This window comes from Silurus meridionalis, chromosome 6, assembly GCF_014805685.1.
Source record: "Silurus meridionalis isolate SWU-2019-XX chromosome 6, ASM1480568v1, whole genome shotgun sequence".
NCBI classification, from domain to species: Eukaryota; Metazoa; Chordata; class Actinopteri; order Siluriformes; family Siluridae; genus Silurus; species Silurus meridionalis.
This window is the reverse complement of record NC_060889.1, coordinates 23,010,923-23,038,376: the sequence shown is the minus strand read 5'-3', so window position 1 is coordinate 23,038,376 and position 27,454 is coordinate 23,010,923. Positions and strand designations below refer to the sequence as shown.

The window sequence follows — 27,454 nt, the reverse complement described above, 5'->3', positions numbered from 1 at the left end:
TTGCTATTTAGTTTCGCGTGTGATATTTGTAAAAGCTGAAATCTACCCTCTTTAATATGTTTGTGTAATTTAAGAGCTTCACTGCGCTGTGAGATGAGCAGTTAAGACTATACTTTCAGGGATCATTTCTATAGTAACTAACTCGGAAATGTGATTTGAAAGCGATACGTCTCCCTAATCACGATGACGAGGTTTGATGTGTTCTTCTGAGCGTGAATCGGATTGGAGCTTATGATTTTTCATGTGCTTTAATTATTGATGAACGTTCTCTGCTTCTTATGGAGCAGGAGAAGAAGAATACATGATCAGAGTGATTCTGGTTCTTATGTTAATGATAGATTAATTATGGTGTCTTAGTTTTTTATTTTAGAAATTATAATTTTTATGTGGACATGCATGTTTCTTAGTAAAGTTTTGCTTTATTGTTTAGCGGTAGCAGGATTATTGAAAAAAGAAAAACTAGAAGATATGTGTAGAAAGTAATAGGTTGTTTTGGCAAAATGAAAATAAAGAAATTGGTTAGAAGGCTTGAGGATCATCTGAATATAAAATAAATGCGTGATCTGTTTGAAAGCTGTGTTGCAGGTTTGACTTCATAGATTCTAAGATTACTGTGAAAACGTGATCTTCAGGGTACTTTGATATGGCAAGCCAAAAGGGTCAGAATTACGGTTTAGATTAAACGCGTTAACGTTAAAAACGCCGTTAAATACGGCGTTTTAAACAGTATTGGAGCCGTAAAATAAAAAATAAATATAAATAAAAAGCGCGCGAAAAGACATCCTTTGCAATGTTTTGTCTTTTTTGACATCTTTAAATGAATCATAAAGGACAGGAAAGGGAGGAAAGTTCATCCCAAAATAGAAATTATGGCTGCATGTTATGGTTGACTTTCATTAAATGTACAAAACACAGAGCGAACTTTTCAAGTTTGTTTACAGTATGTTCTATTATACAGTATCACTTTCAGGTTTTTATTTCTTGACACCAAAAAAACGGTGTCCAAAACATCCCCTTTTGTTCGGTGAAATTTGGTGAAATCACCTTTTTACATTTGTATAGATCCAAATAAGCTTCAGCTACGACTTTAATAGTCATTATTTTACTATGTAAATATGTTAAGAGGTTGTAGTTAATTTAAGGAAATGCACGTCAATGTTGAGGTCTTCTGGAATGCTGGTGAAATAAAAGTGCCCAGTTGCCACACCAAAATTGTTTTCTGATTTATTTTTTGACAATCAAATACATTTGGATCTTGCAACAACATATTTACCAGAGTCGTTTAAAAAAAATTTAAAGATTCAGATTTTTGCAGAAACTTTGCTGAAGTTTTTATTTAATGAACACAAGCATTGATTAGTTTTGTCTTGTAATACAATAACGCCAATAAAAATTTAAAACAGTAAAGAATATAAATGGAAACCTGGCCAGGTAAAGCCATTTAAACATTATCACAAATGATCTGTGCTGAATTGGTCCGGTCTGGTTCTGTTCATCATTGATTGGATGAGAACAGTTCAATATTACTGGCTGTGGAAATCAATGGGTGGTGACTCATTATACTATAAGAAAAACGCTGTAAAAGACGCGCGCGCTGTGCAACCAAAACGCCGTTTTTTACGCCGTCACATGACTCTATGAACGGCGTAAAAAGCGGCGCTCTTCTTGTATACTAAACGCCGTCAAATACGGCGTCATTTACGTATTTTCGCGCGCTTTTTACGGCGTTTGTGATAACAACGGCGTATTTTTCGGCGCCAATACTGTCTAAATCGCCGTCCGTATTTAACGGCGTTTTTAATGTTAACGCGTTTAATCTAAGGCGTAATTCTGACCCTTTTGGCTTGCCATACTTTGAATATACTTACTGGGACATGATTAGGGAGGCTGCAACCAACTTGTCAAAGTGTGATCAATTCGAATAGCTTTACAGTCTGCAACTGGATTGAGTTTATAGGGTGTACCAGGGAAATGTGATTCGAAAGTTTTGTCTCCCTAATCACAATGATGCTTAATGGTTTACTGTTTTGTCCATTAATCAGATTTAAGATAGTGATAGTTTTTTCAGGGGATTTAAGCATTATAGAATGGTCTCTTATTTAGGATGATATTATGTTATTTATTTATGTTATTTTTAGCAGAATCTCTAGAGTTAATGAACTGCATTCTTATTCTTCTTTCGGCTGCTCCCATTAGGGGTTGCCACACCGGATCATCCATCTCCATACCCCTCTGTCCATTATATCTGCCAATATAAACCAACTACCTGCATGTCTTCTTTCACCACATCCATGAACTCCAATTTTGGCCTTCCTCTTTTCCTCCTTCCTGGTGGCTTCATCCTCAGCATTCTCCTACTGATACTCTAGATGATGTGGCTCCCCTTAAATCCAAAATTATCAGGGAGAAAAAATAGCACAGTGGTATAATGATCATACTCACACCTTCAAATAGACCACTCGGAAATTTTAACGTAAATGGCATCAAACCAAATTGACAATATTTCAAATAGCATGAAAAGAGAGCCTGAGTTATAAAAAATCTCTTAGTGCTGCTAGATTAGCATATTTCTCCACCCTCTTGTCAGCTGTCCAGCTATAGGCCAATTTCAAACCTCCCCTTTAGCTCCAAGATTTTCAAAAAGGTTGTAGCACAGCAGTTATGCTTACATCGACTTAGAAATAAAATCTTTAAGATGTATCCATCAGGATTTAGGTCTCATCATAGCACCGATACGGACCTATTTAAGGTGGTAAATGACCTGTTATTGGCCTCTGATCAGGGTTTTGTCTCTTTACTTGTTTTGCTTGACCTTAGTGCAGCTTTTGTCACAATTGATTATACTCTCCTGCTTGCTAGATTTGAGAAGGTTGTTGGAATAAAGGGAACAGCTCTCTCCTGGCTAAGGTCTTATTTGAGTGATCGCTATCAGTTTGTTGATGTAAATTGTGTGTTCTCCACACTCTCTGAGGTAAAGATATTTGTTCCGCAAGGATCTGTCTTAGGCCCACCGCTTTTCTCTTTATATATGCTGCCCCTGAGTGAAATTATACATAAACATGGTATTTGCTTCCATTGCTATGCTGATGATACACAGCTGTATATTTCAGCAGACAGATGAGAGAGATCAGCTTACCAATGTTGAGAAGTGTGTAAAGGACATTAGACAGTGTATGCTTGATACCTTCATTCTGCTCAACTCGGATAAGACGGAAGTACTTCTACTAGGACCACATGCAGCTAGACTTTCCAATTCCATTGCATATCTGAATGGTGTTTTTATCTCAGTGTGTACAGCAGTCAAAGACCTTGGTGTGATTATTGACCCTACTATTGCTTTACTGTCTGGGTGTTTGAGTAAGTGCATAAATAAGCTTTAGTTAGTCCAGAATGCAGCAGCAAGGGTCCTCACTAGATCTAGAAAATATGACCACATCACCCCTTTTTAATGAGTTTACACTGATTCCAATTAAATCTTACATTGTTTATAAAAAATACTACTAATGAAGTACAAAGCATTTAACGGTCTCATGCCGCAGTATCTGAGTGAAATTCTGTACCAGTATGATCCTCCATGCCTATTTAAATCAAAATGTGCAGGCTATTTGTTGGTACCTCAAACAATTAAGAGCAGCAGGGGGCAGATCTTTCTCTTATAAAGCCCCACAGGTATTGAATAGCCTTCCAATCAGTTTCCATGTTCAAGTCAAGTCTTTTATCCGAAGATATTTTTTTTAGGTAAAGGCGCAGATCTGTTTTATAGGGGAATGTTATTGATCTGGATCATAGATATAGAGTGTTCTGTGATCTGTGATATTTGTATGCTGTCATCCCCTCACTCTCACACGTTCACTCAGGTTTGTTGAAGGTGGTGTGGTGGGTTATCTCTTATTCCAGAGATCCCTCATGTCTGTGTTACCTTCTGGTTCTGCCTTTAAGTTATGCTGCCATATCGAATCTTGCCGGAGTCCCCAACTGCACATTGTCCTTAACTCTTATAAAACAATAAGGACACATAATAATCCATATCCTTCTCTCTCTCTCTCTCTCTCTCTCTCTCTCTCTCTCTCTCTCGTTAAACATACTCCTGAGGTTCCAGTGACCACTGTTCCTGCCCCTCTTCCCTCCTTGGAGCTTCCCACTTTGTACAGGCCTGCCTCTGGATAGTGTTCGCTGCGAATGGAGTCTGGTTCCTCTCAAGGTTTCTTTCGGGCCTCTTTCACTTTGTCCCCAAAACGTACCACATGCGTTTTTCCCTCTAATAAAATCAATACTAATCCTGTCCATCCTTGTCACTCCCAATGGAAATCTCAACATCTTCAGCTCTGATACCTTCAGCTCCACCTCCTGTCTTTTAGTCATTGTCACTGTCTCCAAACCATACAACATCGCAGGTCTCACCACAGTCCTATAAACTTTCCCTTTCACTCTTGCAGATACCCTTCAATCACAAATCACTCCTGCCACTCTTCTCCACCAATTCATGCCTGCACTCTTTTAGTCACTTCTCTAACACACTCTGCATTACTTTGCACTGTTGCCCCTAGGTACCTAAACTCCTCCACCTTCATCACCTCTTCTCAACCTGCTCCCTATACTCTCACCACAAATCACAATATCATTTGCAAACATTATTGTCCCTGGAGACTCCTGTCCGACCTCGTCTGTCAACCTGTCCATCACCACTGCAAACAAGAAAGGGCTTATAGCTGATCCTACATGTTCTGGTATTTTTATTTTTTATTGCATAGATGAATTGTGATGAATTGTTCTATGCTTGAATCAGATTTAAGCTTAGGTTTTTTTTGTGTTTTAATAATTGATAAATTTTATTTATTAATAACTTATGAAGCATGAGATGGAGAGATGTTCAATATAAATCGAATTTGCTTGTAAAAAAAAAGTGGTTTGTTTTCAGTTTGTTCAGAGGGTTAATAAACTAAAGAAAGGGTGGCAATTAGTTTATAAAGTTGAAGTATTTATTCTTAATTAAATTTACTTAATAAAAGCAAAATGTTTTTTATTTATAACCTAAAACAATGTATAGGTAATATAAGGTTTTCACAAATTCTCTACTCAGTTTTAAGTGGTTTTAGGAACATCTACGAGGTTAACTTTTTTCAGGGGGTATATATATATATATATATAAAATCCTAAAATTTATTTTTAACTTCTCATCACCATGCCCAGTAGAGCTTTTCAAATTACTCACACATACTAAATATGATATAGTTTCTTCTCTGCTCAAGCGTTAAATCAATTAATATAAGTATTCTGATAGTCTTAAATTCTCTCATGTTCAGACAGTCAAGCACTTTGAATAATACCCAGATCCTGAAGATGGTAGATTTGATCATTTTCAACCAAATGTGTCATAAATTCAACAGCTTTCCATATGATTGATCCAAAAAAAAACCCCGAAACAATCGAAAATAAATGAAATGGTGTAAGATACTCAAAAGTGAGAAATAATTCACGAAATGAATGAGGTGGGTAGTTGAGATCTCACACTGCAAAAACACACATTGTGTACTCATTAGCACAAACTAACAAATGATATACTGTATGAAGCAAATTTGTGTATAAAATAAATAACTAGGGGTGGGCAGATCAATCCTGAGATGAATAGTATCGACACCAACGTAAAAATTGATATCGGATCGAAACTTTAGTTCCAATTTCTCGAATCTACGCTAAGGTACATTGCTTCTCTTCATTAAACTCCATACCACCCTATTCTCTGCATCTACCTCTTTCAACCCAACTGGCTGCATGATCCTTCCTCACCACATCCATAAACCTCCTTCTTGGCCTTCCTCTTTTCCTACTTCCTGGTGGCTTCATCTTTCGCATTGTTCTACCGATATACCCCATGTCCCTCCTCTGCACACGTCCAAACCATCTCAATCGCCCCTCCTTCTCCTTGTCTCCAAAACGTCCTACATGTGCTCTCCCTCTAATAAACTCATTTCTAATCCTGTCCAACCTCGTCACTCCTAACGATAACATCAACATCTTCAGCTCTGCTACCTCCACCTCCTGTCTTTTAGTCAATGCTAGTGTCTCTATACCATACAACATACCAAGTCTCACCACAGTCCAATACAGTGATAAATTGGCTTGTATGGCTTAAGTGTTTTAAATCTGTCCTGGTTTTACACATAAATATTTAATTGCTAGTGAGTTGGAAACAAAAACAGCACAAAATTTTTGTGTTCATTAAAAAGTATTCTGATTCAGCAGATTAATGATGCATTCACCTCATACTTCCTTGAGAGACTGCCCTCCACCACCACAGTAAAGTACAAACCGAGTCAAATGTATGTCTATTAAAGTAAAATTTTTGTTTCAAACATCAACCTGAGATTGTTAAATTAGTAAAAGCAAACTTTATTTCACAAATGTTGAACATGACACAAATGTTTCTTGACCACATATATCACTAATCACTCTGATCATGTACTCTTCCTCTCAAACCTCAAAAGAAGCAGAGAACGTTCATCAATGATCAAAGCCCATGAAAGAATCATTAGCTCATATCCAATTCACGCTCAGAAGAGAACATCACAGCTCATCATCGTGATTAGGGAGACGTATCGCTTTCAAATCACATTTCCAAGTTAGTTACTATAGAAATGATCCCTGAAAGTATAGTCTTAAATTCTCTCATGTTCAGACAGTCAAGCACTTTGAATAGTACCCAGATCCTGAAGATGGTAGATTTGATCATTTTCAAGCAAATGTGTCATAAATTCAACAGCTTTCCATCTAATTGATCCAAAAAACCCCCCCGAAACAATAGAAAATAAATGACATGGTGTAAGATACTCAAAAGTGAGAAATGAGTCACGAAATGAATGAGGTGGGTAGTTGAGATCTCACACTGCAAAAACACACATTGTGTACTCATTAGCACAAACTAACAAATGATATACTGTATGAAGCAAATTTGTCTATAAAATAAATAACTAGGGGTGGGCAGATCAATCCTGAGATGAATAGTATCGACACCAACGTAAAATTGATATCGGATCGAAACTTTAGTTCCAATTTTTCGAATCTACGCTAAGGTACATTGCTTCTCTTCATTAAACTCCATACCACCCTGTCCTCTACATCTACCTCTTTCAACCCAACTGGCTGCATGATCCTTCCTCACCACATCCATAAACCTCCTTCTTGACCTTCCTCTTTTCCTACTTCCTGGTGGCTTCATCTTTCGCATTGTCCTACCGATATACCCCATGTCCCTCCTCTGCACACGTCCAAACCATCTCAATCGCCTCCTTCTCCTTGTCCCCAAAACGTCCTACATGCGCTCTACCTCTAATAAACTCATTTCTAATCCTGTCCAACCTCGTCACTCCTAACGATAACATCAACATCTTCAGCTCTGCTACCTCCACCTCTTGTCTTTGAGTCAATGCTAGTGTCTCTATACCATACAACATACCAAGTCTCGCCACAGTCCAATACAGTAATAAATTGGTTTGTATGGCTTAAGTGTTTTAAATCTGTCCTGGTTTTACACATAAACATTTAATTACAAGTGAGTTGGAAACAAAAACAGCACAAACTTTTGGTGTTCATTAAACAGTATTCTGATCCAGCAGATAAATGATGCATTCACCTCATACTTCCTTGAGAGACTGCCCTCCACCACCACAATAAAGTACAAACCGAGTCAAATGTATGTCTATTAAAGTAAAATTTTGTTTCAAACATCAACCTGAGATTGTTAAATTTGTAAAAGCAAACTTTATTTTACAAATGTTGAACATGACACAAATGTTTCTTGACCACATATATCACTAATCACTCTGATCATGTACTCTTCCTCTCAAACCTCAAAAGAAGCAGAGAACGTTCATCAATGATCAAAGCCCATGAGAGAATCATTAGCTCATATCCAATTCACGCTCAGAAGAGAACATCACAGCTCATCATCGTGATTAGGAGACGTATCGCTTTCAAATCACATTTCCAAGTTAGTTACTATAGAAATGATCCCTGAAAGTATAGTCTTAAATTCTCTCATGTTCAGACAGTCAAGCACTTTGAATAGTACCCAGATCCTGAAGATGGTAGATTTGATCATTTTCAAGCAAATGTGTCATAAATTCAACAGCTTTCCATCTAATTGATCCAAAAAACCCCCCCGAAACAATAGAAAATAAATGACATGGTGTAAGATACTCAAAAGTGAGAAATGAGTCACGAAATGAATGAGGTGGGTAGTTGAGATCTCACACTGCAAAAACACACATTGTGTACTCATTAGCACAAACTAACAAATGATATACTGTATGAAGCAAATTTGTCTATAAAATAAATAACTAGGGGTGGGCAGATCAATCCTGAGATGAATAGTATCGACACCAACGTAAAATTGATATCGGATCGAAACTTTAGTTCCAATTTTTCGAATCTACGCTAAGGTACATTGCTTCTCTTCATTAAACTCCATACCACCCTGTCCTCTACATCTACCTCTTTCAACCCAACTGGCTGCATGATCCTTCCTCACCACATCCATAAACCTCCTTCTTGACCTTCCTCTTTTCCTACTTCCTGGTGGCTTCATCTTTCGCATTGTCCTACCGATATACCCCATGTCCCTCCTCTGCACACGTCCAAACCATCTCAATCGCCTCCTTCTCCTTGTCCCCAAAACGTCCTACATGCGCTCTACCTCTAATAAACTCATTTCTAATCCTGTCCAACCTCGTCACTCCTAACGATAACATCAACATCTTCAGCTCTGCTACCTCCACCTCTTGTCTTTGAGTCAATGCTAGTGTCTCTATACCATACAACATACCAAGTCTCGCCACAGTCCAATACAGTAATAAATTGGTTTGTATGGCTTAAGTGTTTTAAATCTGTCCTGGTTTTACACATAAACATTTAATTACAAGTGAGTTGGAAACAAAACAGCACAAACTTTTGGTGTTCATTAAACAGTATTCTGATCCAGCAGATAAATGATGCATTCACCTCATACTTCCTTGAGAGACTGCCCTCCACCACCACAATAAAGTACAAACCGAGTCAAATGTATGTCTATTAAAGTAAAATTTTGTTTCAAACATCAACCTGAGATTGTTAAATTTGTAAAGCAAACTTTATTTTACAAATGTTGAACATGACACAAATGTTTCTTGACCACATATATCACTAATCACTCTGATCATGTACTCTTCCTCTCAAACCTCAAAAGAAGCAGAGAACGTTCATCAATGATCAAAGCCCATGAGAGAATCATTAGCTCATATCCAATTCACGCTCAGAAGAGAACATCACAGCTCATCATCGTGATTAGAGACGTATCGCTTTCAAATCACATTTCCAAGTTAGTTACTATAGAAATGATCCTGAAAGTATAGTCTTAAATGCTCTCATGTTCAGACAGTCAAGCACTTTGAATAGTACCCAGATCCTGAAGATGGTAGATTTGATCATTTTCAAGCAAATGTGTCATAAATTCAACAGCTTTCCATCTAATTGATCCAAAAAACCCCCCCGAAACAATAGAAAATAAATGACATGGTGTAAGATACTCAAAAGTGAGAAATGAGTCACGAAATGAATGAGGTGGGTAGTTGAGATCTCACACTGCAAAAACACACATTGTGTACTCATTAGCACAAACTAACAAATGATATACTGTATGAAGCAAATTTGTCTATAAAATAAATAACTAGGGGTGGGCAGATCAATCCTGAGATGAATAGTATCGACACCAACGTAAAATTGATATCGGATCGAAACTTTAGTTCCAATTTTTCGAATCTACGCTAAGGTACATTGCTTCTCTTCATTAAACTCCATACCACCCTGTCCTCTACATCTACCTCTTTCAACCCAACTGGCTGCATGATCCTTCCTCACCACATCCATAAACCTCCTTCTTGACCTTCCTCTTTTCCTACTTCCTGGTGGCTTCATCTTCGCATTGTCCTACCGATATACCCCATGTCCCTCCTCTGCACACGTCCAAACCATCTCAATCGCCTCCTTCTCCTTGTCCCCAAAACGTCCTACATGCGCTCTACCTCTAATAAACTCATTTCTAATCCTGTCCAACCTCGTCACTCCTAACGATAACATCAACATCTTCAGCTCTGCTACCTCCACCTCTTGTCTTTGAGTCAATGCTAGTGTCTCTATACCATACAACATACCAAGTCTCGCCACAGTCCAATACAGTAATAAATTGGTTTGTATGGCTTAAGTGTTTTAAATCTGTCCTGGTTTTACACATAAACATTTAATTACAAGTGAGTTGGAAACAAAAACAGCACAAACTTTTGGTGTTCATTAAACAGTATTCTGATCCAGCAGATAAATGATGCATTCACCTCATACTTCCTTGAGAGACTGCCTCCACCACCACAATAAAGTACAAACCGAGTCAAATGTATGTCTATTAAAGTAAAATTTTGTTTCAAACATCAACCTGAGATTGTTAAATTTGTAAAGCAAACTTTATTTTACAAATGTTGAACATGACACAAATGTTTCTTGACCACATATATCACTAATCACTCTGATCATGTACTCTTCCTCTCAAACCTCAAAAGAAGCAGAGAACGTTCATCAATGATCAAAGCCCATGAGAGAATCATTAGCTCATATCCAATTCACGCTCAGAAGAGAACATCACAGCTCATCATCGTGATTAGAGACGATCGCTTTCAAATCACATTTCCAAGTTAGTTACTATAGAAATGATCCCTGAAAGTATAGTCTTAAATGCTCTCATGTTCAGACAGTCAAGCACTTTGAATAGTACCCAGATCCTGAAGATGGTAGATTTGATCATTTTCAAGCAAATGTGTCATAAATTCAACAGCTTTCCATCTAATTGATCCAAAAAACCCCCCCGAAACAATAGAAAATAAATGACATGGTGTAAGATACTCAAAAGTGAGAAATGAGTCACGAAATGAATGAGGTGGGTAGTTGAGATCTCACACTGCAAAAACACACATTGTGTACTCATTAGCACAAACTAACAAATGATATACTGTATGAAGCAAATTTGTCTATAAAATAAATAACTAGGGGTGGGCAGATCAATCCTGAGATGAATAGTATCGACACCAACGTAAAATTGATATCGGATCGAAACTTTAGTTCCAATTTTTCGAATCTACGCTAAGGTACATTGCTTCTCTTCATTAAACTCCATACCACCCTGTCCTCTACATCTACCTCTTTCAACCCAACTGGCTGCATGATCCTTCCTCACCACATCCATAAACCTCCTTCTTGACCTTCCTCTTTTCCTACTTCCTGGTGGCTTCATCTTCGCATTGTCCTACCGATATACCCCATGTCCCTCCTCTGCACACGTCCAAACCATCTCAATCGCCTCCTTCTCCTTGTCCCCAAAACGTCCTACATGCGCTCTACCTCTAATAAACTCATTTCTAATCCTGTCCAACCTCGTCACTCCTAACGATAACATCAACATCTTCAGCTCTGCTACCTCCACCTCTTGTCTTTGAGTCAATGCTAGTGTCTCTATACCATACAACATACCAAGTCTCGCCACAGTCCAATACAGTAATAAATTGGTTTGTATGGCTTAAGTGTTTTAAATCTGTCCTGGTTTTACACATAAACATTTAATTACAAGTGAGTTGGAAACAAAACAGCACAAACTTTTGGTGTTCATTAAACAGTATTCTGATCCAGCAGATAAATGATGCATTCACCTCATACTTCCTTGAGAGACTGCCCTCCACCACCACAATAAAGTACAAACCGAGTCAAATGTATGTCTATTAAAGTAAAATTTTGTTTCAAACATCAACCTGAGATTGTTAAATTTGTAAAAGCAAACTTTATTTTACAAATGTTGAACATGACACAAATGTTTCTTGACCACATATATCACTAATCACTCTGATCATGTACTCTTCCTCTCAAACCTCAAAAGAAGCAGAGAACGTTCATCAATGATCAAAGCCCATGAGAGAATCATTAGCTCATATCCAATTCACGCTCAGAAGAGAACATCACAGCTCATCATCGTGATTAGGAGACGATCGCTTTCAAATCACATTTCCAAGTTAGTTACTATAGAAATGATCCCTGAAAGTATAGTCTTAAATTCTCTCATGTTCAGACAGTCAAGCACTTTGAATAGTACCCAGATCCTGAAGATGGTAGATTTGATCATTTTCAAGCAAATGTGTCATAAATTCAACAGCTTTCCATCTAATTGATCCAAAAAACCCCCCCGAAACAATAGAAAATAAATGACATGGTGTAAGATACTCAAAAGTGAGAAATGAGTCACGAAATGAATGAGGTGGGTAGTTGAGATCTCACACTGCAAAAACACACATTGTGTACTCATTAGCACAAACTAACAAATGATATACTGTATGAAGCAAATTTGTCTATAAAATAAATAACTAGGGGTGGGCAGATCAATCCTGAGATGAATAGTATCGACACCAACGTAAAATTGATATCGGATCGAAACTTTAGTTCCAATTTTTCGAATCTACGCTAAGGTACATTGCTTCTCTTCATTAAACTCCATACCACCCTGTCCTCTACATCTACCTCTTTCAACCCAACTGGCTGCATGATCCTTCCTCACCACATCCATAAACCTCCTTCTTGACCTTCCTCTTTTCCTACTTCCTGGTGGCTTCATCTTTCGCATTGTCCTACCGATATACCCCATGTCCCTCCTCTGCACACGTCCAAACCATCTCAATCGCCCCTCCTTCTCCTTGTCCCCAAAACGTCCTACATGCGCTCTACCTCTAATAAACTCATTTCTAATCCTGTCCAACCTCGTCACTCCTAACGATAACATCAACATCTTCAGCTCTGCTACCTCCACCTCTTGTCTTTGAGTCAATGCTAGTGTCTCTATACCATACAACATACCAAGTCTCGCCACAGTCCAATACAGTAATAAATTGGTTTGTATGGCTTAAGTGTTTTAAATCTGTCCTGGTTTTACACATAAACATTTAATTACAAGTGAGTTGGAAACAAAAACAGCACAAACTTTTGGTGTTCATTAAACAGTATTCTGATCCAGCAGATAAATGATGCATTCACCTCATACTTCCTTGAGAGACTGCCTCCACCACCACAATAAAGTACAAACCGAGTCAAATGTATGTCTATTAAAGTAAAATTTTGTTTCAAACATCAACCTGAGATTGTTAAATTTGTAAAAGCAAACTTTATTTTACAAATGTTGAACATGACACAAACGTTTCTTGACCACATATATCACTAATCACTCTGATCATGTACTCTTCCTCTCAAACCTCAAAAGAAGCAGAGAACGTTCATCAATGATCAAAGCCCATGAGAGAATCATTAGCTCATATCCAATTCACGCTCAGAAGAGAACATCACAGCTCATCATCGTGATTAGGAGACGATCGCTTTCAAATCACATTTCCAAGTTAGTTACTATAGAAATGATCCCTGAAAGTATAGTCTTAAATTCTCTCATGTTCAGACAGTCAAGCACTTTGAATAGTACCCAGATCCTGAAGATGGTAGATTTGATCATTTTCAAGCAAATGTGTCATAAATTCAACAGCTTTCCATCTAATTGATCCAAAAAACCCCCCCGAAACAATAGAAAATAAATGACATGGTGTAAGATACTCAAAAGTGAGAAATGAGTCACGAAATGAATGAGGTGGGTAGTTGAGATCTCACACTGCAAAAACACACATTGTGTACTCATTAGCACAAACTAACAAATGATATACTGTATGAAGCAAATTTGTCTATAAAATAAATAACTAGGGGTGGGCAGATCAATCCTGAGATGAATAGTATCGACACCAACGTAAAATTGATATCGGATCGAAACTTTAGTTCCAATTTTTCGAATCTACGCTAAGGTACATTGCTTCTCTTCATTAAACTCCATACCACCCTGTCCTCTACATCTACCTCTTTCAACCCAACTGGCTGCATGATCCTTCCTCACCACATCCATAAACCTCCTTCTTGACCTTCCTCTTTTCCTACTTCCTGGTGGCTTCATCTTCGCATTGTCCTACCGATATACCCCATGTCCCTCCTCTGCACACGTCCAAACCATCTCAATCGCCTCCTTCTCCTTGTCCCCAAAACGTCCTACATGCGCTCTACCTCTAATAAACTCATTTCTAATCCTGTCCAACCTCGTCACTCCTAACGATAACATCAACATCTTCAGCTCTGCTACCTCCACCTCTTGTCTTTGAGTCAATGCTAGTGTCTCTATACCATACAACATACCAAGTCTCGCCACAGTCCAATACAGTAATAAATTGGTTTGTATGGCTTAAGTGTTTTAAATCTGTCCTGGTTTTACACATAAACATTTAATTACAAGTGAGTTGGAAACAAAACAGCACAAACTTTTGGTGTTCATTAAACAGTATTCTGATCCAGCAGATAAATGATGCATTCACCTCATACTTCCTTGAGAGACTGCCCTCCACCACCACAATAAAGTACAAACCGAGTCAAATGTATGTCTATTAAAGTAAAATTTTGTTTCAAACATCAACCTGAGATTGTTAAATTTGTAAAAGCAAACTTTATTTTACAAATGTTGAACATGACACAAATGTTTCTTGACCATATATCACTAATCACTCTGATCATGTACTCTTCCTCTCAAACCTCAAAAGAAGCAGAGAACGTTCATCAATGATCAAAGCCCATGAGAGAATCATTAGCTCATATCCAATTCACGCTCAGAAGAGAACATCACAGCTCATCATCGTGATTAGAGACGATCGCTTTCAAATCACATTTCCAAGTTAGTTACTATAGAAATGATCCCTGAAAGTATAGTCTTAAATTCTCTCATGTTCAGACAGTCAAGCACTTTGAATAGTACCCAGATCCTGAAGATGGTAGATTTGATCATTTTCAAGCAAATGTGTCATAAATTCAACAGCTTTCCATCTAATTGATCCAAAAAACCCCCCCGAAACAATAGAAAATAAATGACATGGTGTAAGATACTCAAAAGTGAGAAATGAGTCACGAAATGAATGAGGTGGGTAGTTGAGATCTCACACTGCAAAAACACACATTGTGTACTCATTAGCACAAACTAACAAATGATATACTGTATGAAGCAAATTTGTCTATAAAATAAATAACTAGGGGTGGGCAGATCAATCCTGAGATGAATAGTATCGACACCAACGTAAAATTGATATCGGATCGAAACTTTAGTTCCAATTTTTCGAATCTACGCTAAGGTACATTGCTTCTCTTCATTAAACTCCATACCACCCTGTCCTCTACATCTACCTCTTTCAACCCAACTGGCTGCATGATCCTTCCTCACCACATCCATAAACCTCCTTCTTGACCTTCCTCTTTTCCTACTTCCTGGTGGCTTCATCTTCGCATTGTCCCACCGATATACCCCATGTCCCTCCTCTGCACACGTCCAAACCATCTCAATCGCCTCCTTCTCCTTGTCCCCAAAACGTCCTACATGCGCTCTACCTCTAATAAACTCATTTCTAATCCTGTCCAACCTCGTCACTCCTAACGATAACATCAACATCTTCAGCTCTGCTACCTCCACCTCTTGTCTTTGAGTCAATGCTAGTGTCTCTATACCATACAACATACCAAGTCTCGCCACAGTCCAATACAGTAATAAATTGGTTTGTATGGCTTAAGTGTTTTAAATCTGTCCTGGTTTTACACATAAACATTTAATTACAAGTGAGTTGGAAACAAAACAGCACAAACTTTTGGTGTTCATTAAACAGTATTCTGATCCAGCAGATAAATGATGCATTCACCTCATACTTCCTTGAGAGACTGCCCTCCACCACCACAATAAAGTACAAACCGAGTCAAATGTATGTCTATTAAAGTAAAATTTTGTTTCAAACATCAACCTGAGATTGTTAAATTTGTAAAAGCAAACTTTATTTTACAAATGTTGAACATGACACAAATGTTTCTTGACCATATATCACTAATCACTCTGATCATGTACTCTTCCTCTCAAACCTCAAAAGAAGCAGAGAACGTTCATCAATGATCAAAGCCCATGAGAGAATCATTAGCTCATATCCAATTCACGCTCAGAAGAGAACATCACAGCTCATCATCGTGATTAGGAGACGATCGCTTTCAAATCACATTTCCAAGTTAGTTACTATAGAAATGATCCCTGAAAGTATAGTCTTAAATGCTCTCATGTTCAGACAGTCAAGCACTTTGAATAGTACCCAGATCCTGAAGATGGTAGATTTGATCATTTTCAAGCAAATGTGTCATAAATTCAACAGCTTTCCATCTAATTGATCCAAAAAACCCCCCCGAAACAATAGAAAATAAATGACATGGTGTAAGATACTCAAAAGTGAGAAATGAGTCACGAAATGAATGAGGTGGGTAGTTGAGATCTCACACTGCAAAAACACACATTGTGTACTCATTAGCACAAACTAACAAATGATATACTGTATGAAGCAAATTTGTCTATAAAATAAATAACTAGGGGTGGGCAGATCAATCCTGAGATGAATAGTATCGACACCAACGTAAAATTGATATCGGATCGAAACTTTAGTTCCAATTTTTCGAATCTACGCTAAGGTACATTGCTTCTCTTCATTAAACTCCATACCACCCTGTCCTCTACATCTACCTCTTTCAACCCAACTGGCTGCATGATCCTTCCTCACCACATCCATAAACCTCCTTCTTGACCTTCCTCTTTTCCTACTTCCTGGTGGCTTCATCTTTCGCATTGTCCCACCGATATACCCCATGTCCCTCCTCTGCACACGTCCAAACCATCTCAATCGCCCTCCTTCTCCTTGTCCCCAAAACGTCCTACATGCTCTACCTCTAATAAACTCATTTCTAATCCTGTCCAACCTCGTCACTCCTAACGATAACATCAACATCTTCAGCTCTGCTACCTCCACCTCTTGTCTTTGAGTCAATGCTAGTGTCTCTATACCATACAACATACCAAGTCTCGCCACAGTCCAATACAGTAATAAATTGGTTTGTATGGCTTAAGTGTTTTAAATCTGTCCTGGTTTTACACATAAACATTTAATTACAAGTGAGTTGGAAACAAAACAGCACAAACTTTTGGTGTTCATTAAACAGTATTCTGATCCAGCAGATAAATGATGCATTCACCTCATACTTCCTTGAGAGACTGCCTCCACCACCACAATAAAGTACAAACCGAGTCAAATGTATGTCTATTAAAGTAAAATTTTGTTTCAAACATCAACCTGAGATTGTTAAATTTGTAAAAGCAAACTTTATTTTACAAATGTTGAACATGACACAAATGTTTCTTGACCACATATATCACTAATCACTCTGATCATGTACTCTTCCTCTCAAACCTCAAAAGAAGCAGAGAACGTTCATCAATGATCAAAGCCCATGAGAGAATCATTAGCTCATATCCAATTCACGCTCAGAAGAGAACATCACAGCTCATCATCGTGATTAGAGACGATCGCTTTCAAATCACATTTCCAAGTTAGTTACTATAGAAATGATCCCTGAAAGTATAGTCTTAAATTCTCTCATGTTCAGACAGTCAAGCACTTTGAATAGTACCCAGATCCTGAAGATGGTAGATTTGATCATTTTCAAGCAAATGTGTCATAAATTCAACAGCTTTCCATCTAATTGATCCAAAAAACCCCCCCGAAACAATAGAAAATAAATGACATGGTGTAAGATACTCAAAAGTGAGAAATGAGTCACGAAATGAATGAGGTGGGTAGTTGAGATCTCACACTGCAAAAACACACATTGTGTACTCATTAGCACAAACTAACAAATGATATACTGTATGAAGCAAATTTGTCTATAAAATAAATAACTAGGGGTGGGCAGATCAATCCTGAGATGAATAGTATCGACACCAACGTAAAATTGATATCGGATCGAAACTTTAGTTCCAATTTTTCGAATCTACGCTAAGGTACATTGCTTCTCTTCATTAAACTCCATACCACCCTGTCCTCTACATCTACCTCTTTCAACCCAACTGGCTGCATGATCCTTCCTCACCACATCCATAAACCTCCTTCTTGACCTTCCTCTTTTCCTACTTCCTGGTGGCTTCATCTTTCGCATTGTCCTACCGATATACCCCATGTCCCTCCTCTGCACACGTCCAAACCATCTCAATCGCCTCCTTCTCCTTGTCCCCAAAACGTCCTACATGCGCTCTACCTCTAATAAACTCATTTCTAATCCTGTCCAACCTCGTCACTCCTAACGATAACATCAACATCTTCAGCTCTGCTACCTCCACCTCTTGTCTTTGAGTCAATGCTAGTGTCTCTATACCATACAACATACCAAGTCTCGCCACAGTCCAATACAGTAATAAATTGGTTTGTATGGCTTAAGTGTTTTAAATCTGTCCTGGTTTTACACATAAACATTTAATTACAAGTGAGTTGGAAACAAAACAGCACAAACTTTTGGTGTTCATTAAACAGTATTCTGATCCAGCAGATAAATGATGCATTCACCTCATACTTCCTTGAGAGACTGCCTCCACCACCACAATAAAGTACAAACCGAGTCAAATGTATGTCTATTAAAGTAAAATTTTGTTTCAAACATCAACCTGAGATTGTTAAATTTGTAAAAGCAAACTTTATTTTACAAATGTTGAACATGACACAAATGTTTCTTGACCACATATATCACTAATCACTCTGATCATGTACTCTTCCTCTCAAACCTCAAAAGAAGCAGAGAACGTTCATCAATGATCAAAGCCCATGAGAGAATCATTAGCTCATATCCAATTCACGCTCAGAAGAGAACATCACAGCTCATCATCGTGATTAGGGAGACGTATCGCTTTCAAATCACATTTCCAAGTTAGTTACTATAGAAATGATCCCTGAAAGTATAGTCTTAAATTCTCTCATGTTCAGACAGTCAAGCACTTTGAATAGTACCCAGATCCTGAAGATGGTAGATTTGATCATTTTCAAGCAAATGTGTCATAAATTCAACAGCTTTCCATCTAATTGATCCAAAAAACCCCCCCGAAACAATAGAAAATAAATGACATGGTGTAAGATACTCAAAAGTGAGAAATGAGTCACGAAATGAATGAGGTGGGTAGTTGAGATCTCACACTGCAAAAACACACATTGTGTACTCATTAGCACAAACTAACAAATGATATACTGTATGAAGCAAATTTGTCTATAAAATAAATAACTAGGGGTGGGCAGATCAATCCTGAGATGAATAGTATCGACACCAACGTAAAATTGATATCGGATCGAAACTTTAGTTCCAATTTTTCGAATCTACGCTAAGGTACATTGCTTCTCTTCATTAAACTCCATACCACCCTGTCCTCTACATCTACCTCTTTCAACCCAACTGGCTGCATGATCCTTCCTCACCACATCCATAAACCTCCTTCTTGACCTTCCTCTTTTCCTACTTCCTGGTGGCTTCATCTTTCGCATTGTCCCACCGATATACCCCATGTCCCTCCTCTGCACACGTCCAAACCATCTCAATCGCCCTCCTTCTCCTTGTCCCCAAAACGTCCTACATGCGCTCTACCTCTAATAAACTCATTTCTAATCCTGTCCAACCTCGTCACTCCTAACGATAACATCAACATCTTCAGCTCTGCTACCTCCACCTCTTGTCTTTGAGTCAATGCTAGTGTCTCTATACCATACAACATACCAAGTCTCGCCACAGTCCAATACAGTAATAAATTGGTTTGTATGGCTTAAGTGTTTTAAATCTGTCCTGGTTTTACACATAAACATTTAATTACAAGTGAGTTGGAAACAAAACAGCACAAACTTTTGGTGTTCATTAAACAGTATTCTGATCCAGCAGATAAATGATGCATTCACCTCATACTTCCTTGAGAGACTGCCCTCCACCACCACAATAAAGTACAAACCGAGTCAAATGTATGTCTATTAAAGTAAAATTTTGTTTCAAACATCAACCTGAGATTGTTAAATTTGTAAAAGCAAACTTTATTTTACAAATGTTGAACATGACACAAATTTTCTTGACCACATATATCACTAATCACTCTGATCATGTACTCTTCCTCTCAAACCTCAAAAGAAGCAGAGAACGTTCATCAATGATCAAAGCCCATGAGAGAATCATTAGCTCATATCCAATTCACGCTCAGAAGAGAACATCACAGCTCATCATCGTGATTAGAGACGATCGCTTTCAAATCACATTTCCAAGTTAGTTACTATAGAAATGATCCCTGAAAGTATAGTCTTAAATGCTCTCATGTTCAGACAGTCAAGCACTTTGAATAGTACCCAGATCCTGAAGATGGTAGATTTGATCATTTTCAAGCAAATGTGTCATAAATTCAACAGCTTTCCATCTAATTGATCCAAAAAACCCCCCCGAAACAATAGAAAATAAATGACATGGTGTAAGATACTCAAAAGTGAGAAATGAGTCACGAAATGAATGAGGTGGGTAGTTGAGATCTCACACTGCAAAAACACACATTGTGTACTCATTAGCACAAACTAACAAATGATATACTGTATGAAGCAAATTTGTCTATAAAATAAATAACTAGGGGTGGGCAGATCAATCCTGAGATGAATAGTATCGACACCAACGTAAAATTGATATCGGATCGAAACTTTAGTTCCAATTTTTCGAATCTACGCTAAGGTACATTGCTTCTCTTCATTAAACTCCATACCACCCTGTCCTCTACATCTACCTCTTTCAACCCAACTGGCTGCATGATCCTTCCTCACCACATCCATAAACCTCCTTCTTGACCTTCCTCTTTTCCTACTTCCTGGTGGCTTCATCTTCGCATTGTCCCACCGATATACCCCATGTCCCTCCTCTGCACACGTCCAAACCATCTCAATCGCCCCTCCTTCTCCTTGTCCCCAAAACGTCCTACATGCGCTCTACCTCTAATAAACTCATTTCTAATCCTGTCCAACCTCGTCACTCCTAACGATAACATCAACATCTTCAGCTCTGCTACCTCCACCTCTTGTCTTTGAGTCAATGCTAGTGTCTCTATACCATACAACATACCAAGTCTCGCCACAGTCCAATACAGTAATAAATTGGTTTGTATGGCTTAAGTGTTTTAAATCTGTCCTGGTTTTACACATAAACATTTAATTACAAGTGAGTTGGAAACAAAACAGCACAAACTTTTGGTGTTCATTAAACAGTATTCTGATTCAGCAGATAAATGATGCATTCACCTCATACTTCCTTGAGAGACTGCCCTCCACCACCACAATAAAGTACAAACCGAGTCAAATGTATGTCTATTAAAGTAAAATTTTGTTTCAAACATCAACCTGAGATTGTTAAATTTGTAAAAGCAAACTTTATTTTACAAATGTTGAACATGACACAAATGTTTCTTGACCACATATATCACTAATCACTCTGATCATGTACTCTTCCTCTCAAACCTCAAAAGAAGCAGAGAACGTTCATCAATGATCAAAGCCCATGAGAGAATCATTAGCTCATATCCAATTCACGCTCAGAAGAGAACATCACAGCTCATCATCGTGATTAGAGACGATCGCTTTCAAATCACATTTCCAAGTTAGTTACTATAGAAATGATCCCTGAAAGTATAGTCTTAAATGCTCTCATGTTCAGACAGTCAAGCACTTTGAATAGTACCCAGATCCTGAAGATGGTAGATTTGATCATTTTCAAGCAAATGTGTCATAAATTCAACAGCTTTCCATCTAATTGATCCAAAAAACCCCCCCGAAACAATAGAAAATAAATGACATGGTGTAAGATACTCAAAAGTGAGAAATGAGTCACGAAATGAATGAGGTGGGTAGTTGAGATCTCACACTGCAAAAACACACATTGTGTACTCATTAGCACAAACTAACAAATGATATACTGTATGAAGCAAATTTGTCTATAAAATAAATAACTAGGGGTGGGCAGATCAATCCTGAGATGAATAGTATCGACACCAACGTAAAATTGATATCGGATCGAAACTTTAGTTCCAATTTTTCGAATCTACGCTAAGGTACATTGCTTCTCTTCATTAAACTCCATACCACCCTGTCCTCTACATCTACCTCTTTCAACCCAACTGGCTGCATGATCCTTCCTCACCACATCCATAAACCTCCTTCTTGACCTTCCTCTTTTCCTACTTCCTGGTGGCTTCATCTTTCGCATTGTCCCACCGATATACCCCATGTCCCTCCTCTGCACACGTCCAAACCATCTCAATCGCCCTCCTTCTCCTTGTCCCCAAAACGTCCTACATGCGCTCTACCTCTAATAAACTCATTTCTAATCCTGTCCAACCTCGTCACTCCTAACGATAACATCAACATCTTCAGCTCTGCTACCTCCACCTCTTGTCTTTGAGTCAATGCTAGTGTCTCTATACCATACAACATACCAAGTCTCGCCACAGTCCAATACAGTAATAAATTGGTTTGTATGGCTTAAGTGTTTTAAATCTGTCCTGGTTTTACACATAAACATTTAATTACAAGTGAGTTGGAAACAAAAACAGCACAAACTTTTGGTGTTCATTAAACAGTATTCTGATCCAGCAGATAAATGATGCATTCACCTCATACTTCCTTGAGAGACTGCCCTCCACCACCACAATAAAGTACAAACCGAGTCAAATGTATGTCTATTAAAGTAAAATTTTTGTTTCAAACATCAACCTGAGATTGTTAAATTTGTAAAAGCAAACTTTATTTTACAAATGTTGAACATGACACAAACGTTTCTTGACCACATATATCACTAATCACTCTGATCATGTACTCTTCCTCTCAAACCTCAAAAGAAGCAGAGAACGTTCATCAATGATCAAAGCCCATGAGAGAATCATTAGCTCATATCCAATTCACGCTCAGAAGAGAACATCACAGCTCATCATCGTGATTAGGGAGACGTATCGCTTTCAAATCACATTTCCAAGTTAGTTACTATAGAAATGATCCCTGAAAGTATAGTCTTAAATTCTCTCATGTTCAGACAGTCAAGCACTTTGAATAGTACCCAGATCCTGAAGATGGTAGATTTGATCATTTTCAAGCAAATGTGTCATAAATTCAACAGCTTTCCATCTAATTGATCCAAAAAACCCCCCCGAAACAATAGAAAATAAATGACATGGTGTAAGATACTCAAAAGTGAGAAATGAGTCACGAAATGAATGAGGTGGGTAGTTGAGATCTCACACTGCAAAAACACACATTGTGTACTCATTAGCACAAACTAACAAATGATATACTGTATGAAGCAAATTTGTCTATAAAATAAATAACTAGGGGTGGGCAGATCAATCCTGAGATGAATAGTATCGACACCAACGTAAAAATTGATATCGGATCGAAACTTTAGTTCCAATTTTTCGAATCTACGCTAAGGTACATTGCTTCTCTTCATTAAACTCCATACCACCCTGTCCTCTACATCTACCTCTTTCAACCCAACTGGCTGCATGATCCTTCCTCACCACATCCATAAACCTCCTTCTTGACCTTCCTCTTTTCCTACTTCCTGGTGGCTTCATCTTTCGCATTGTCCTACCGATATACCCCATGTCCCTCCTCTGCACACGTCCAAACCATCTCAATCGCCCCTCCTTCTCCTTGTCCCCAAAACGTCCTACATGCGCTCTACCTCTAATAAACTCATTTCTAATCCTGTCCAACCTCGTCACTCCTAACGATAACATCAACATCTTCAGCTCTGCTACCTCCACCTCTTGTCTTTGAGTCAATGCTAGTGTCTCTATACCATACAACATACCAAGTCTCGCCACAGTCCAATACAGTAATAAATTGGTTTGTATGGCTTAAGTGTTTTAAATCTGTCCTGGTTTTACACATAAACATTTAATTACAAGTGAGTTGGAAACAAAAACAGCACAAACTTTTGGTGTTCATTAAACAGTATTCTGATCCAGCAGATAAATGATGCATTCACCTCATACTTCCTTGAGAGACTGCCTCCACCACCACAATAAAGTACAAACCGAGTCAAATGTATGTCTATTAAAGTAAAATTTTTGTTTCAAACATCAACCTGAGATTGTTAAATTTGTAAAAGCAAACTTTATTTTACAAATGTTGAACATGACACAAACGTTTCTTGACCACATATATCACTAATCACTCTGATCATGTACTCTTCCTCTCAAACCTCAAAAGAAGCAGAGAACGTTCATCAATGATCAAAGCCCATGAGAGAATCATTAGCTCATATCCAATTCACGCTCAGAAGAGAACATCACAGCTCATCATCGTGATTAGGGAGACGTATCGCTTTCAAATCACATTTCCAAGTTAGTTACTATAGAAATGATCCCTGAAAGTATAGTCTTAAATTCTCTCATGTTCAGACAGTCAAGCACTTTGAATAGTACCCAGATCCTGAAGATGGTAGATTTGATCATTTTCAAGCAAATGTGTCATAAATTCAACAGCTTTCCATCTAATTGATCCAAAAACCCCCAAACAATAGAAAATAAATGACATGGTGTAAGATACTCAAAAGTGAGAAATGAGTCACGAAATGAATGAGGTGGGTAGTTGAGATCTCACACTGCAAAAACACACATTGTGTACTCATTAGCACAAACTAACAAATGATATACTGTATGAAGCAAATTTGTCTATAAAATAAATAACTAGGGGTGGGCAGATCAATCCTGAGATGAATAGTATCGACACCAACGTAAAATTGATATCGGATCGAAACTTTAGTTCCAATTTTTCGAATCTACGCTAAGGTACATTGCTTCTCTTCATTAAACTCCATACCACCCTGTCCTCTACATCTACCTCTTTCAACCCAACTGGCTGCATGATCCTTCCTCACCACATCCATAAACCTCCTTCTTGACCTTCCTCTTTTCCTACTTCCTGGTGGCTTCATCTTTCGCATTGTCCTACCGATATACCCCATGTCCCTCCTCTGCACACGTCCAAACCATCTCAATCGCCCTCCTTCTCCTTGTCCCCAAAACGTCCTACATGCGCTCTACCTCTAATAAACTCATTTCTAATCCTGTCCAACCTCGTCACTCCTAACGATAACATCAACATCTTCAGCTCTGCTACCTCCACCTCTTGTCTTTGAGTCAATGCTAGTGTCTCTATACCATACAACATACCAAGTCTCGCCACAGTCCAATACAGTAATAAATTGGTTTGTATGGCTTAAGTGTTTTAAATCTGTCCTGGTTTTACACATAAACATTTAATTACAAGTGAGTTGGAAACAAAACAGCACAAACTTTTGGTGTTCATTAAACAGTATTCTGATCCAGCAGATAAATGATGCATTCACCTCATACTTCCTTGAGAGACTGCCCTCCACCACCACAATAAAGTACAAACCGAGTCAAATGTATGTCTATTAAAGTAAAATTTTGTTTCAAACATCAACCTGAGATTGTTAAATTTGTAAAAGCAAACTTTATTTTACAAATGTTGAACATGACACAAATGTTTCTTGACCACATATATCACTAATCACTCTGATCATGTACTCTTCCTCTCAAACCTCAAAAGAAGCAGAGAACGTTCATCAATGATCAAAGCCCATGAGAGAATCATTAGCTCATATCCAATTCACGCTCAGAAGAGAACATCACAGCTCATCATCGTGATTAGGGAGACGTATCGCTTTCAAATCACATTTCCAAGTTAGTTACTATAGAAATGATCCCTGAAAGTATAGTCTTAAATTCTCTCATGTTCAGACAGTCAAGCACTTTGAATAGTACCCAGATCCTGAAGATGGTAGATTTGATCATTTTCAAGCAAATGTGTCATAAATTCAACAGCTTTCCATCTAATTGATCCAAAAAACCCCCCCGAAACAATAGAAAATAAATGACATGGTGTAAGATACTCAAAAGTGAGAAATGAGTCACGAAATGAATGAGGTGGGTAGTTGAGATCTCACACTGCAAAAACACACATTGTGTACTCATTAGCACAAACTAACAAATGATATACTGTATGAAGCAAATTTGTCTATAAAATAAATAACTAGGGGTGGGCAGATCAATCCTGAGATGAATAGTATCGACACCAACGTAAAATTGATATCGGATCGAAACTTTAGTTCCAATTTTTCGAATCTACGCTAAGGTACATTGCTTCTCTTCATTAAACTCCATACCACCCTGTCCTCTACATCTACCTCTTTCAACCCAACTGGCTGCATGATCCTTCCTCACCACATCCATAAACCTCCTTCTTGACCTTCCTCTTTTCCTACTTCCTGGTGGCTTCATCTTTCGCATTGTCCCACCGATATACCCCATGTCCCTCCTCTGCACACGTCCAAACCATCTCAATCGCCCTCCTTCTCCTTGTCCCCAAAACGTCCTACATGCGCTCTACCTCTAATAAACTCATTTCTAATCCTGTCCAACCTCGTCACTCCTAACGATAACATCAACATCTTCAGCTCTGCTACCTCCACCTCTTGTCTTTGAGTCAATGCTAGTGTCTCTATACCATACAACATACCAAGTCTCGCCACAGTCCAATACAGTAATAAATTGGTTTGTATGGCTTAAGTGTTTTAAATCTGTCCTGGTTTTACACATAAACATTTAATTACAAGTGAGTTGGAAACAAAACAGCACAAACTTTTGGTGTTCATTAAACAGTATTCTGATCCAGCAGATAAATGATGCATTCACCTCATACTTCCTTGAGAGACTGCCCTCCACCACCACAATAAAGTACAAACCGAGTCAAATGTATGTCTATTAAAGTAAAATTTTGTTTCAAACATCAACCTGAGATTGTTAAATTTGTAAAAGCAAACTTTATTTTACAAATGTTGAACATGACACAAATGTTTCTTGACCATATATCACTAATCACTCTGATCATGTACTCTTCCTCTCAAACCTCAAAAGAAGCAGAGAACGTTCATCAATGATCAAAGCCCATGAGAGAATCATTAGCTCATATCCAATTCACGCTCAGAAGAGAACATCACAGCTCATCATCGTGATTAGAGACGATCGCTTTCAAATCACATTTCCAAGTTAGTTACTATAGAAATGATCCCTGAAAGTATAGTCTTAAATTCTCTCATGTTCAGACAGTCAAGCACTTTGAATAGTACCCAGATCCTGAAGATGGTAGATTTGATCATTTTCAAGCAAATGTGTCATAAATTCAACAGCTTTCCATCTAATTGATCCAAAAAACCCCCCCGAAACAATAGAAAATAAATGACATGGTGTAAGATACTCAAAAGTGAGAAATGAGTCACGAAATGAATGAGGTGGGTAGTTGAGATCTCACACTGCAAAAACACACATTGTGTACTCATTAGCACAAACTAACAAATGATATACTGTATGAAGCAAATTTGTCTATAAAATAAATAA

At 38.1% G+C, this 27,454-nt stretch overlaps 17 non-coding genes across 17 annotated transcripts; 1 reads left to right on the top strand and 16 right to left on the bottom strand.

Moving 5' to 3' along the window:
- Window positions 1–103: 103 nt before the first annotated feature.
- On the top strand, window positions 104–315 carry LOC124388198. The gene has a single exon (XR_006926378.1). It is a non-coding gene; the product is annotated as a small nucleolar RNA U3 (small nucleolar RNA).
- A 6,130-nt stretch (window positions 316–6,445) lies between these two features.
- Window positions 6,446–6,658, bottom strand: LOC124388201. The gene has a single exon (XR_006926381.1). It is a non-coding gene; the product is annotated as a small nucleolar RNA U3 (small nucleolar RNA).
- Window positions 6,659–7,814: 1,156 nt separating this feature from the next.
- On the bottom strand, window positions 7,815–8,026 carry LOC124388211. Its single transcript, XR_006926391.1, has one exon. It is a non-coding gene; the product is annotated as a small nucleolar RNA U3 (small nucleolar RNA).
- A 1,154-nt stretch (window positions 8,027–9,180) lies between these two features.
- On the bottom strand, window positions 9,181–9,390 carry LOC124388209. The gene has a single exon (XR_006926389.1). It is a non-coding gene; the product is annotated as a small nucleolar RNA U3 (small nucleolar RNA).
- A 1,153-nt stretch (window positions 9,391–10,543) lies between these two features.
- Window positions 10,544–10,753, bottom strand: LOC124388159. Its single transcript, XR_006926344.1, has one exon. It is a non-coding gene; the product is annotated as a small nucleolar RNA U3 (small nucleolar RNA).
- Window positions 10,754–11,907: 1,154 nt separating this feature from the next.
- LOC124388220 lies at window positions 11,908–12,118 on the bottom strand. Its single transcript, XR_006926399.1, has one exon. It is a non-coding gene; the product is annotated as a small nucleolar RNA U3 (small nucleolar RNA).
- Window positions 12,119–13,275: 1,157 nt separating this feature from the next.
- On the bottom strand, window positions 13,276–13,486 carry LOC124388218. The gene has a single exon (XR_006926398.1). It is a non-coding gene; the product is annotated as a small nucleolar RNA U3 (small nucleolar RNA).
- Window positions 13,487–14,638: 1,152 nt separating this feature from the next.
- Window positions 14,639–14,848, bottom strand: LOC124388158. The gene has a single exon (XR_006926343.1). It is a non-coding gene; the product is annotated as a small nucleolar RNA U3 (small nucleolar RNA).
- Window positions 14,849–16,000: 1,152 nt separating this feature from the next.
- Window positions 16,001–16,211, bottom strand: LOC124388217. Its single transcript, XR_006926397.1, has one exon. It is a non-coding gene; the product is annotated as a small nucleolar RNA U3 (small nucleolar RNA).
- A 1,153-nt stretch (window positions 16,212–17,364) lies between these two features.
- Window positions 17,365–17,574, bottom strand: LOC124388226. Its single transcript, XR_006926405.1, has one exon. It is a non-coding gene; the product is annotated as a small nucleolar RNA U3 (small nucleolar RNA).
- A 1,154-nt stretch (window positions 17,575–18,728) lies between these two features.
- LOC124388208 lies at window positions 18,729–18,941 on the bottom strand. Its single transcript, XR_006926388.1, has one exon. It is a non-coding gene; the product is annotated as a small nucleolar RNA U3 (small nucleolar RNA).
- A 1,155-nt stretch (window positions 18,942–20,096) lies between these two features.
- Window positions 20,097–20,306, bottom strand: LOC124388225. Its single transcript, XR_006926404.1, has one exon. It is a non-coding gene; the product is annotated as a small nucleolar RNA U3 (small nucleolar RNA).
- Window positions 20,307–21,462: 1,156 nt separating this feature from the next.
- On the bottom strand, window positions 21,463–21,672 carry LOC124388224. The gene has a single exon (XR_006926403.1). It is a non-coding gene; the product is annotated as a small nucleolar RNA U3 (small nucleolar RNA).
- Window positions 21,673–22,830: 1,158 nt separating this feature from the next.
- On the bottom strand, window positions 22,831–23,043 carry LOC124388207. Its single transcript, XR_006926387.1, has one exon. It is a non-coding gene; the product is annotated as a small nucleolar RNA U3 (small nucleolar RNA).
- A 1,159-nt stretch (window positions 23,044–24,202) lies between these two features.
- On the bottom strand, window positions 24,203–24,415 carry LOC124388206. Its single transcript, XR_006926386.1, has one exon. It is a non-coding gene; the product is annotated as a small nucleolar RNA U3 (small nucleolar RNA).
- A 1,152-nt stretch (window positions 24,416–25,567) lies between these two features.
- On the bottom strand, window positions 25,568–25,780 carry LOC124388205. The gene has a single exon (XR_006926385.1). It is a non-coding gene; the product is annotated as a small nucleolar RNA U3 (small nucleolar RNA).
- Window positions 25,781–26,934: 1,154 nt separating this feature from the next.
- Window positions 26,935–27,144, bottom strand: LOC124388223. The gene has a single exon (XR_006926402.1). It is a non-coding gene; the product is annotated as a small nucleolar RNA U3 (small nucleolar RNA).
- Between the last annotated feature and the right edge of the window lie 310 nt (window positions 27,145–27,454).